Source organism: Dipodomys spectabilis, unplaced genomic scaffold (genome assembly GCF_019054845.1).
Source record: "Dipodomys spectabilis isolate Male_0828 unplaced genomic scaffold, ASM1905484v1 ptg000108l, whole genome shotgun sequence".
NCBI lineage: Eukaryota > Metazoa > Chordata > Mammalia > Rodentia > Heteromyidae > Dipodomys > Dipodomys spectabilis.
This window is the reverse complement of record NW_024870785.1, coordinates 7132858-7143997: the sequence shown is the minus strand read 5'-3', so window position 1 is coordinate 7143997 and position 11140 is coordinate 7132858. Positions and strand designations below refer to the sequence as shown.

General features: G+C 46.2%; 1 long non-coding RNA gene across 1 annotated transcript in view; it reads right to left on the bottom strand.

Annotated features, from left to right (window-relative positions):
- Positions 1–11140, bottom strand: part of LOC122114515 — a 36672-nt gene that overhangs the window by 16817 nt on the left and 8715 nt on the right. Inside the window, exon 2 of the long non-coding RNA XR_006148581.1 lies at positions 483–555. This is a non-coding gene — a long non-coding RNA (uncharacterized LOC122114515). The remainder of the gene's footprint in view (positions 1–482; positions 556–11140) is intronic.

The following is an 11140-nucleotide window of genomic DNA, read 5'->3' as shown; positions in this document are numbered from 1 at the left end:
TGATCAATACAGTCAGTAAATGTATGTCTCAACATAAAAGCTTATTTACTTGATTTTTTTTTTGCCAGTCCTGGAGCTTGAACTCAGAGCCTGGGCCCTGTCCCTGAGCTGCTTTTGTCAAAGCTAGCACTCTGCCACTTGACCCACAGAACCACTTTGGGCTTTTTCTGTGTATGTGGTACTAAGGAATCGAACCCAGGGCTTCATGCATACTAGGCAAGCCACATTCCCAGTCCTCACTTTTCTTTGCTGGTCCTGGGGCTTGAACTCAAGGCCTGGGCACTGTCCCTGAGCCTCTCTCTATGCTCAAGGCTAACATTCTACCACTTGAGCCCACAGCACCATGCTAGAGTGCATGCTAGGCAAGCCCTCTACCGTTAAGCCACATTCCCAACCCTCACTTGATTTTTTTAAACCTCTTTTCACTTAAGCTTAACCAAAAAAAAAAAAAAGAAATGAAAATGTATGAAGAGTTAACTTACATGGTTGTTGCCAATTCAGGGCTCAACTGGTTGTCCGGCTGTTAGAATATCTTCTTTGAAGTTTTCCAATTACCTAGAAAACGACAACTGTATTTGAGAAAGGGTAATATTGAGAAATAGCCCAAGTTTTTATTGCCTACCTATATTTCTATGTTGATATTTATTTTGATCCATGTCAGATACTAAATCCTAACTTGGAGGAACAGTCTTGCATTCTGTTATTTGTGATAGACTTTATGTATTAATATATGAAAACAATATGTTGGGAATATATGTATGTATTAGCAGTACTAGGGACGCACTCTACCACTTGGGCCACACCTTCAGCCCCCTTTTGCCTTATGTTCTTTGTTATATTACTTAACCCATTGTCAGTTTATAAGTGCTGTGCATCTTGATCACTGTTACTTCTTTCAGCATTCTCCCCATCTCTTCCAACCCCACCCCCACCTTGGGTATTTTCAAGATAGGGTCTCACTTTATGCCTGGGCTGGGCTGGCCTGGAGTGATGCTACCATACCCAGCCAATTGAATGAGATATGGAATGGAGTCTCTGGGATAGCCTTGAACTGTGATCTCCTAATCTTAGCCACCCAAGGAGCCAGGATTATAGGCTTGATCTATCATACCTTGCTGTTGGCTGATTTTAATTTCAACCATGGTCCTCTATAATTGCTACAAACAATTAGGAAAGAAGACTAAGCATAACTAGGAAGTATGAAGACTTACAATAAAATCTCTATAATATTAGGAGGTTTAAAAATTCAACCTCCATGAAATGGTACCAAAGGTATGTCTAAGCAGTCTGATTAAACAGGCTTTTTTGTGTGACTTTCACAGAACTTTACAGACTGCAAAGTTTGGTCCACGGATATTCCCAATAAACACCAAAACCACATTGTGTGAGTTACTACATAGCTTCCATGTCTCCAGTATTGAACTCTTCAAAGATTTCTTCTGGTTTGGTTGTCAAATTCCTATCTATGTTTTTGCCTGCTAGCTTCTACATAGTGGTTTGTGGGGTTTCGTTTTGTTATACTTTTGTTCACCTCAACAAAAATGTTGACAAAGTAGGAAAAAAATATGTGGGTTAGTTTTTCTCCAAAATATATTGAGCTTTGTTTTGTTTTGTTTTTCTTGGAGCTTGAACTCAGGGCCGGGACTCTGCCCCTGAGCTCTTTTTGCTCAAGCTGTACTCTACCACTTTGAGCCACAGCTCCACTTCTGGCTTTTGAGTGGTTAATTGGAGATAAGAGTCTCACAGAGACTTTTCGGCTGGGCTGCCTTCGAACCTCAATCCACAGATCTCAGCCTCCTGAGTAAGTAGGACTACAGGTGTGAACCACCAGCACCCAGCAAAAATGAGCTATTTTTTAGAGTTAAAAAACAAACAAAAAAGCTGGGCGCTGGTGGCTCACGCTTATAATCCTAGCTACTCAGAAGGCTGAGATCTGAGGATCGAGGTTCAAAGCCAGCCCGGGCAGGAAAGGCCATGAAACTCTTATCTCCAGAGAACCAGGAGTGGCGCTGTGACCCAAGTGGTAGAGCGCTAGCCTTGAGCTGAAGAGCTGAGGGAAAGGGCCCAGGCCCAGAGTTCAAGCCCCACGACCCACAAAAAAAAGGGGGAAGGTGGATTTTTGAAGATAGGAAAAAATTTAGAGACCTCATGAAAAGTAGGGAACCTCTGGAAAAATCACCTCCATTCCCTCCACTGACCTAGAACTCACAGATGTGCCCTTGCCCTGCTTTGTTATCTTCCCCATTCCCTTTCCAAAACATACCAACCAACAGCTTAAATAATCTCTGAACAGAGCTCATAGCGAACTTTTGACCACAGTCAGGACATGGAGGGGGATTGGGGTGTGTAGGTGAGACATGTTTCCTGGCCAAGGTATTCATTTGTCAGAGTCATCTGAATAGGCTAGAGGGAAAATTCTCTATTCTAGGTTCTTAGCCAGTTCACAGTATTTCAGCACACAAGCCTATCCCACCCTCCCTGTGCTGTTTTATGTAACAATACTTTCCAAAGCCTAGGATAGTTTAAAAAAAAAAAAAACCCTAAAACAAAGTCTTACATAATTTACAGTGTGTTATCCAATGGTATATATTTGGTTCTTGAAGTCTTTCTCATCTCTAAGATACCATCATATGGAAATGGAGACATCTCAAAAAAAAATTCACTTGGTGAGAAATGCTTTTTCTTCTTTTTCTAACTTGCATGAGAAGTATTTCAGAAAGCATTTTATAACCACTCAACGAAGACTGACCTTTGATGCCTCCTCTCTGCCATTAACCATGCTGTGGAATAGAGGTTTAATCCACAAAATTGCTGTAGGTTTTATGTTTTTATCAGTCATGAGCTTGAACTCATGACCTCGTCACTGTCCCCAAGCTCTTTTGCTTGGCCGTGGGGCTTGAACTCTGGGCCTGGGTGCTGTCCCTCAGCTCTTCAGCTCAAGGCTAGCGCTCTACCACTTGGGCCACAGTGTCACTTCTGGTTTTCTGGTGGTTATTTGGAAATAAGAGTCTCACCGACTTTCCTGCCCAGGCTGGCTTTGAACCACGATCCTCAGATCTCAGCCTCTTGAGTAGGTAGGATTACGAGCGTGAGCCATCAGTGCCTGGCTCAGATTCTTAAGTTACACAGGAAATAAAACACAGTTGATGGAAGGCATATTGGACTGTACCCTTCCCCTACAGATGGGAGAAATTTGCTAACCTTCCTGTAGGGATAGCATTGACACTGTCACCTGTAGGGCAGAGCCCATTTTATGTGTAATGACAGAACAGATCCCTCCTCACAGCCACAGCCTCCTTCCACCCCCACTAGCCTGCCTCATACTTTTTTTTTTTTTTTTTTTGCCAGTCCTGGGGCTTGAACTCAGGGCCTGGGCACTGTCCCTGAGTTTCCTTTACTCAAAGCTAACACTCTACCTCTTGAGCCACAGCACCACTTCCAGCTTTTTCTGTTTATGTTACTGAGGAATCGAACCCAGGACTCCATGCATGTTAAGCAAGCACTCTACCACCAATCCATGTCTTTTAATAACCATCTTTTAATAACCAAAGGATTTAATTACATTTATTGAGCCCTTTCTTCCCTCCAGATACTGTGCTGTGCATCTCATAGAATATTATTTAATTCTCATGGCAGTACTGCAAAGAACATGAGGAGAGATTAGATGGTTTGCCCAGTCATGTAGGGAGAGTTACAATGCATTAACTGAAGCTCACAGAAATGACTTTTACATATGGCTAAAACTTACAATGTGTAATTTAAAAGGGATTCCTCTTAGACTAAGGTAATTTCAATCACAAACCAAATTTTGCGATAACATGTATAACAGTAATGGAAGATGGCAGTTTATAAGTCCTGAACATTACCATGAACATCTGCCTATTGGGCAAAAAAATAAAAAAAAAAATGCAGCCACGTTTACTTGAGTTGTTTTATTTTGGGGAGCTGGGGGAGGTTCAAAAAATAGTACCAAATCTGGTCCCAGTATGATCCTGTGACTTTTCCTTCTTGTCTTCATTCAGCTCTCACAGACAAGACTCTGGCCTTCCCTCTATAGCCAGTGCCCAGCTGCTGGTACGATGCACCCAAACCTGGTCTTGTTTAGCTCTACGTCACCATCAGTATTCCATGAGACCCCCTGGTCATAGCAGCTGCTCAGATTTTAATGCATATCTGGTTTTAGGCTATATATCAGGGAAAAGGGGCGGGCCCTAAAATTGGGCCACTGTGAGCACAGAGTGGAGATAAATGGTTCAGAAATGCCACAGAGAGGCTGTGAACCCACTGGAAACAAAAGCCTAAGCCTCTGCTAATTCGTAGAAATGTGCAGAAAGGCACTGACTGAAGTTCCCACAAGTCTCAGAATTAGTGGTTCAAGCTGACTTCATCTGGCACGGGAAGTGGGTAAGACCCAGTTGATAGCTGGGTTAGTTTGCTAGGTAGTTCCAAACCACAGGGATGTTCTCCTTGTGAGATCTCACAGGCACAGACTCATCACCCACCGCAGGCTGCCTGGGACCCATCTGGACTCTCCGTCCTCATCAGTTAAGACTATGAAACTTACCGAACTGCAGCCTGCTGTTTGTGGCTCACATCTGTAATCCTAGCTACTCAGGAGGCTGAGGGATGAGGATCACAGTTTGAAGCCAACTCAGACAGGAAGGTCCCTGAGACAATTAATCACCAAAAAGCTGGGAGTGGTGCTATGGCACAAGTGGTAGAGCACCAGCTTTGAGTGAAGCAGCTCAGGGGCAGTGAATTCAAGCTCCAGGACTGGCACATACAAAGAAAAAGGAAAAGCTACTGAACTTCTCCAGGCTTCACTTCCTCCATGCACAAACTGGGGATATTGTCCCTACCTGTTGTGTTCTTGTTGGGATGGAAATGGCTTTATTAGGAAAGGGCTATAACACACAAAAGTCAAGACATCAGCTATTATTATTAATTTTTTTTGGTCAGTGGTGAGTCTTGAACTCTGGGCCTGGGTTCTGTCCCTGAGCTCTTTAGCTCAAAGCAAGTGCTCTACCACTTGAGCCACAGCGCCACTTCCAATATCTTTATTTCTTTGTGTGTGTGTGTGTGTGTGTGTGTGTGTGTGTGTGTGTGCACGCACATGCACATGCAGGCACGCACATGCCAATGATGGTGCTTGAACCCAGGACTTCCAGCTCTTTTCTGCTCAAAGCTGGTGCACTGTGACTTGAACCACACCTCCACTTCCAGGTTTTTTTTTAACTGGTTAACTGGATATCAGAGTCTCTTAGATTTATCCTCAGATAATGCCATCCTCAGATCTCAGCCTCCTGAGAAGGTAGGATTATAGGCGTGAGCCACCAGTACCCAGTTATGGCTGTTTTCTTTATCTCTTGCTAAAATTATAACAAAAATTAGATACTTTTGCAAGATATCTAAATTACCTGATCCATGGTGACTAATTGCTGCAAATGGACATCAGTTAAGTTACACAGGAAATAAAACACAGTTGATGGAAGGCATATTGGACTGTACCCTTCCCCTACAGATGGGAGAAATTTGCTAACCTTCCTGTAGGGATAGCATTGACACTGTCACCTGTAGGGCAGAGCTGGAAGTGGTGCTGTGGCTCAAGAGGTAGAGTGTTAGCTTTGAGTAAAAGAAACTCAGGGACAGTGCCCAGGCCCTGAGTTCAAGCCCCAGGACTGGCAAAAAAAAAAAAAAGTATGAGGCAGGCTAGTGGGGGTGGAAGGAGGCTGTGGCTGTGAGGAGGGATCTGTTCTGTCATTACACATTCATTTATTTAATATTTTATTTATTTATTCATCATGCCAGTACCAGAGCTTGAACCCAGGGCTTTGCCCTCTTGCTTGGCTTTCTTGCTCTCAACTGCTGCTCTATCACTCCAGCCAGGCCTCTAGTTCGCTGATAGATTTTCTGGGCCTGGATTCTGTTCCCGAGCTCTTCAGCTCAAGGCTAGCACTCTACCACTTGAGCCACAGTGCCACTTCCAGCTTTTTCTGCTTATGTGGTGCTGAGGAATCGAACCCAGGGCCTCATGTATGCAAGACAAGCACTCTACCACTGAGCCACCTTCCCCACTCCTCACTGATAGATTTTTTTCTTTCTTTCTTTCTTTTTTTTGGTCAGTTGTGGGGCCTGAACTCTGGGCCTGGGCACTGTCCCTCAGCTCTTCAGCTCAAGGCTAGTGCTCTACCACTTTGAGCCACAGTGCCACTTCCAGGTTTTTCTGTTTATGTGGTGCTGAGGAATCGAACCCAGGGCCTCATGCATGCAAGGCAAGCACTCTACCACTGAGCCACTGAGCCACAGCTCCACTTCTACTGATAGATTTTTTAAATCACTTTATTTTCACTATGAAAACACTTAACCAAGTGTTGACACACACATTGAGAGGCAGAGGATTTGGGCTTTTGCTGGGTGGACCTCTAGGTGGCTGGGCCTCTGTTGGGCTGTCTGGAAGTAACAGAAATAATAATACTGCACTGAGTGTAGCAGTATGCATGGCTGGCAGTGCTCTAAAAGCTCTTTGGGTATTAACTCAGAGACTTTCACACAACTGCTGTATGGGTTATTGTTACCCCAGCTGCACGTACAAGTTCATGGAGGTAAAGAAAGGTTAACTAAACTCTCCTTGGGTTAGCTCTATTCCAGATCATCAGACACCAGCATTGTGTGCTCTCACATAATGACTAGATTAGAGCCGGGACCGACTTTATCAGTCATCTGGTGACAATCTCAGAGCCACCTCCTGCCCCCCCACCCCCACCCCAGGACACAGTAAGAACCTGCCTTCCTCCCTTCCTGCCTTCCTGCCAGCCTGCCTGCCTGCCTGCCTGCCTGCCTGCCTGCCTACCTGCCTGCCTGCCTGCCTGCCTGCCTGCCTGCCTGCCTGCCTACCTGCCTTCCTGCCTTCCTGCCAGCCTGCCTGCCTTCCTGCCAGCCTGCCTGCCTGCCTGCCTGCCTGCCTGCCTGCCTGCCTGCCTGCCTGCCTGCCTGCGGGGCAGGGGTAGGGGCAAGGGTGGAAGAGAGGGAGCAGGGACAATAATTGTCTAACTGAATGGTCTTGTTCCTTCCTCTGCTCTGTCCCCATTAATCCTGAAATGTCCGGAGCCTTTCTGATGGTTTTTTGCAAAGAAAAGATCCAGAGGGAGACAGGCTCTCACTCCCTCTTACCGTGAACATTTTGTTGGTGAGACAGTCCAGAGAGACAGCGCAGAATGGCGCAAAGCAGAGCGTTTGGATTCGGCCTTCAGCAGGCGCAGACTCAGCTCTGCTTGCCAAAGGGTCTGAATGGCCCTTGGCCCTTTTACCCTTCTAACCTGGCAGGACTGTTTTCCACATTGTCTGCAATAGCATGCCTAACACATCCAGCGCAGCGTCCTCTCCCCTCCGCCCCAGGACAGAGACCACAAGCAGGCTACCACAGCCATCTTGTTAACTGAGCCTAGGTCAGGTAGGTTCTCAAATCAGGGATGAATTTAGGGATGGAGAGAACTGGCGATCAGGAACTGTATGCTGCTGGTTCACGGATATTGGCTTTTCCTGGGCAGGGGAAAAACTCGCCCCAAGTTTGAATCCAGGTTTAGTTGATGTGATCTGGAGTCAAGTCATTTGTCACCTTTGCCTGGCTGATGCAGGCTGCTCTGCAAATGGTGATTACAGCTGTCACTCACACATTGGCTCCCTCTCCCCAGGGTCCCCCGCCATGAACAGGCCCAGAATCAGACTTCAAGACATATGTAGGATGCAGGGTTTCTGCTTCCCAGTGAGTTATAAATGTGCCCTCGGCTGACAACCACACCCTGCGACCACTCCCCTTCCCTCCCCCTCCCTCCAAAAGCCTGTGGCTCAGGTGGTTTCTGAGAAATAGGTCATAGAGCAACAAATCCAGTCGTGAGTTAAAGAATCTGCGGTGCTCAGGAAAAGAACCTGTGAGGCTTCAGGAAGCCTCGCGCTTGGTTTGATTCACCCACATCCGTAAGTCATGTCATGACCTAAAAATAGTTTCTCTCACGAGGGAGAGCTAACTGGAGATGTGCCTGTCTGTGTCTTGTCACAGTGATAGAATGAGAGCACAGATGACTGGGTGTTCCCATGAGCCGACTCTCCCCCACGGTGGTACCACCGCGTCCCTAGGACAGGCACAAGCTGTCCCAGCACAGTTGGGTTTCTGTGCCACTGACCCATCACAGTAAATGTTCCACACGTGCCTGAAGCACCCAGCTCACCAACAATTACACCCCTCCCCCCGTCTCCCCAAACCCACCAACCCTGTCTCTGAGTCTCATTTTCGCCAGATACCTTGAAAGGGGAAGGAGTGGCCAGGTGCCAGTGGCTCACATCTGTAATCCCAGCTACTCAAGAGGCTGAGATCCAGGGATCATGGTTCAAAGCCAGCCCATGCAGACAAACCTGAAAGACCATTTTTTTCTAGTTAGAAGTAGAGGTGTGGCTCAAGTGGTAGAATGCCAGCCTTGAGTGTAAATAAAGCTCAGCAAGAGGGTCAGACCCTGGTAGCCCCACTACCAGCAGAAAGAGACAAAAAAAAGTAAAGCAGGGCTGGGAAGGTGACTCAGTGGTAGAGTGCTTGCCTTGCATGCATGAGGCCCTGGGTTCGATTCCTAAGCACCACATAAGCAGAAAAAGCCGGAAGTGGCGCTGTGGCTCAAGTGGTAGAGTGCTAGCCTTGAGCTGTAGAGCTGAGGGACAGCGCCCAGGCCCAGAGTTCAGGCCCACGACCGACCAAAAAAAAAAAAAAAAAAAAGTAAGACAGTGTTCTTGGTATGAAACCACTAAAGTAATGAACATACTCTAAAACTCTGCTGTCCAATATGGTAGCCAGGTATAATTTGCAAAAGTAGTTAAAATTAGATTTTACTATATGACCTAGCCATTCCACCATTATTAGATATGTAGCCAAGAAAAGTGAAGGTATTGATTCCTGCATAACTAGTATAATGATGTTCAAACCAGCATTGTTTACAAGAACTTAAAAACTGGTGTGTGGGATGGGAGAGGGGAGGCAGATGAACAGATCAACTGTGGTACTTCTGTAGAATGCAATACAATGGGGCCGAAAAAGAGATGAATAATGGAAGAATCTAAATGAATCCCCCAATGAGGATCCTGAGCAAAAGTGGCAGACAGAAAAGAGTAACCACGATGTGATTCTATTTATATCAAATTCTTTAAAATGCAGTCAAAGCTGTTGCGATTGAAAATAAGTCCATAGGGACTGGGAAGTTGGCTCAGTGGTAGAGCGCTTGCCTTGCATGCCTGAGGCCCTGGGTTCGATTCCTCAGCACCACATAAGCAAAAAGAAAAAAGCCGGAAGTGGTGCTGTGGCTCAAGTGGTAGAGCGTTAGCCTTGAGCTGAAGAGCTGAGGGACAGCGCCCAGGCCCAGAGTTCAGGCCCCACGACCGGACCCAAAAAAAAAAAAAAAAAAAAAGTCCATAGTTATCTGAGAATGAGGGGTGACAAGGTTTATGAAGAGGAGGAGGAAATTTCTTTTGTGGGCTCATGGGGTATGGTCACTGTCTTGATTATGGTGGTAGTTCTGTGTGCATATTCATATACTAAAATGTACCCCACTGTGCCCTTTAAATATATGCGGGGTATTCTATGTCAATCATATCTGTTAAAAATAATCTGTTAAAAAAATGTAGCTAGTAGCTACCCTATTGGACAAGGCAGATCTACCACGTTCCTATAAGAGTAGCAAGTTCTGCTCTACAATCCATGAAAAGCACAGCCCTCAGAAGCCATCTGCACAGCCCTCCACCTGAGCATTACACCTGCTTCCAAAATACTCTACTGTCCTGTTGACCTGCGTGTGCTCGGCGTGTCTGTGTTCATCCATCAGCCTCTTTGCGGTTCAGCCTGGTCTCCTCTGTGATTCCGGCCCCACTTTCACATCCAAACTCCTTACATCTCCCCCATGCTCAAGAAACAACACAACACCTCAATCCTGAGTTCCCCTCGGGATTCGCTTCCCTTCTTCCAGATAATGCCCTAACAGGCCTAATTTATAACACTTTGGATCTACCTGTCTCCACGTACCAAAATATCTCTATAATTCTCCAGCACAAGCCACTTAACACATAAGCCTGCACATGATTCAAAATTCCAGGCAATCCGGGAGCCGGTGGCTCACATCTGTAATTCTAGCTACTGAGGAGGCTGAGATCTGAGGATCGCGGTTCAAAGCCATCCCAGGCAGGATGTGAGACTCTTACCTCCAATTAACCACCAGAAAACTAGAAGTGGCACTGTGGCTCAAGTGGTAGAGCACTTGCCTTGAGCTAAAGAGCTTAGGGGCAGCACCCAGGCCCAGAGTTCAAGCCCATGACCAACAGAAAAAAAAAAATCCATGCAATATTGGAAGGCAGACAACAAACATCTCCTCATCCTGCTCCCCCCAGAAGCAAACACACCTTGTATTAATCTCTTGGCTGGCTCTCTGAGATTTCACACACACATAAACACGTGTGCACACACGCATGCAAATGCAATGCATGCATGCATGGGCAATGTACTGCCTGTCCCAGAGTTTCTCTATCTTCAACTAAGAATACTATCTTGGCGATCTTCCATGTCAGGACCTGCAGAGCCTCTTCAGGCTGATTTCTGCAGTTCTCATGGGACTTGCTGGTCTTGACCTCGTGTCCATTGCCTACTGGAAACTCACATTGGTTCTATGACAGTGCTCCCTCTCTCTCCTTCTCCTTCTCCTTCCTCTTCCCTCCCACCACTCTGACCACATCTTCTGGCTCCCCCACCTCCTCCTGCTCCTTCAAGCCCAGAGTCCCCTAAAACCCTGGGTTTCCCTCCCATGCCCCATGCTCAACCTGGAAAAGCTCGGATGTTTTTAAAGGACACTCCTAGGAAGCCCAAGTGGCCATAAATTGACACAGGGTATCTGCAGTGGCCGTCAGAAAGATTCAGAGATGAAACAAAACCACACAGCACAGACCACATACTCCCCCCGCCTTTGTGGGCAATCTTTAGGTGTTTATATGCCCCCAAGTTTGGGAAACACAGTGCTCTTCCTTTTCTGAACTATTAAATAGAAATAGTCACAGGAGAGAAGAGAAACAGCCCATATTCTGGGAGGAGGAAGTATAATTATAGAAATAATACATA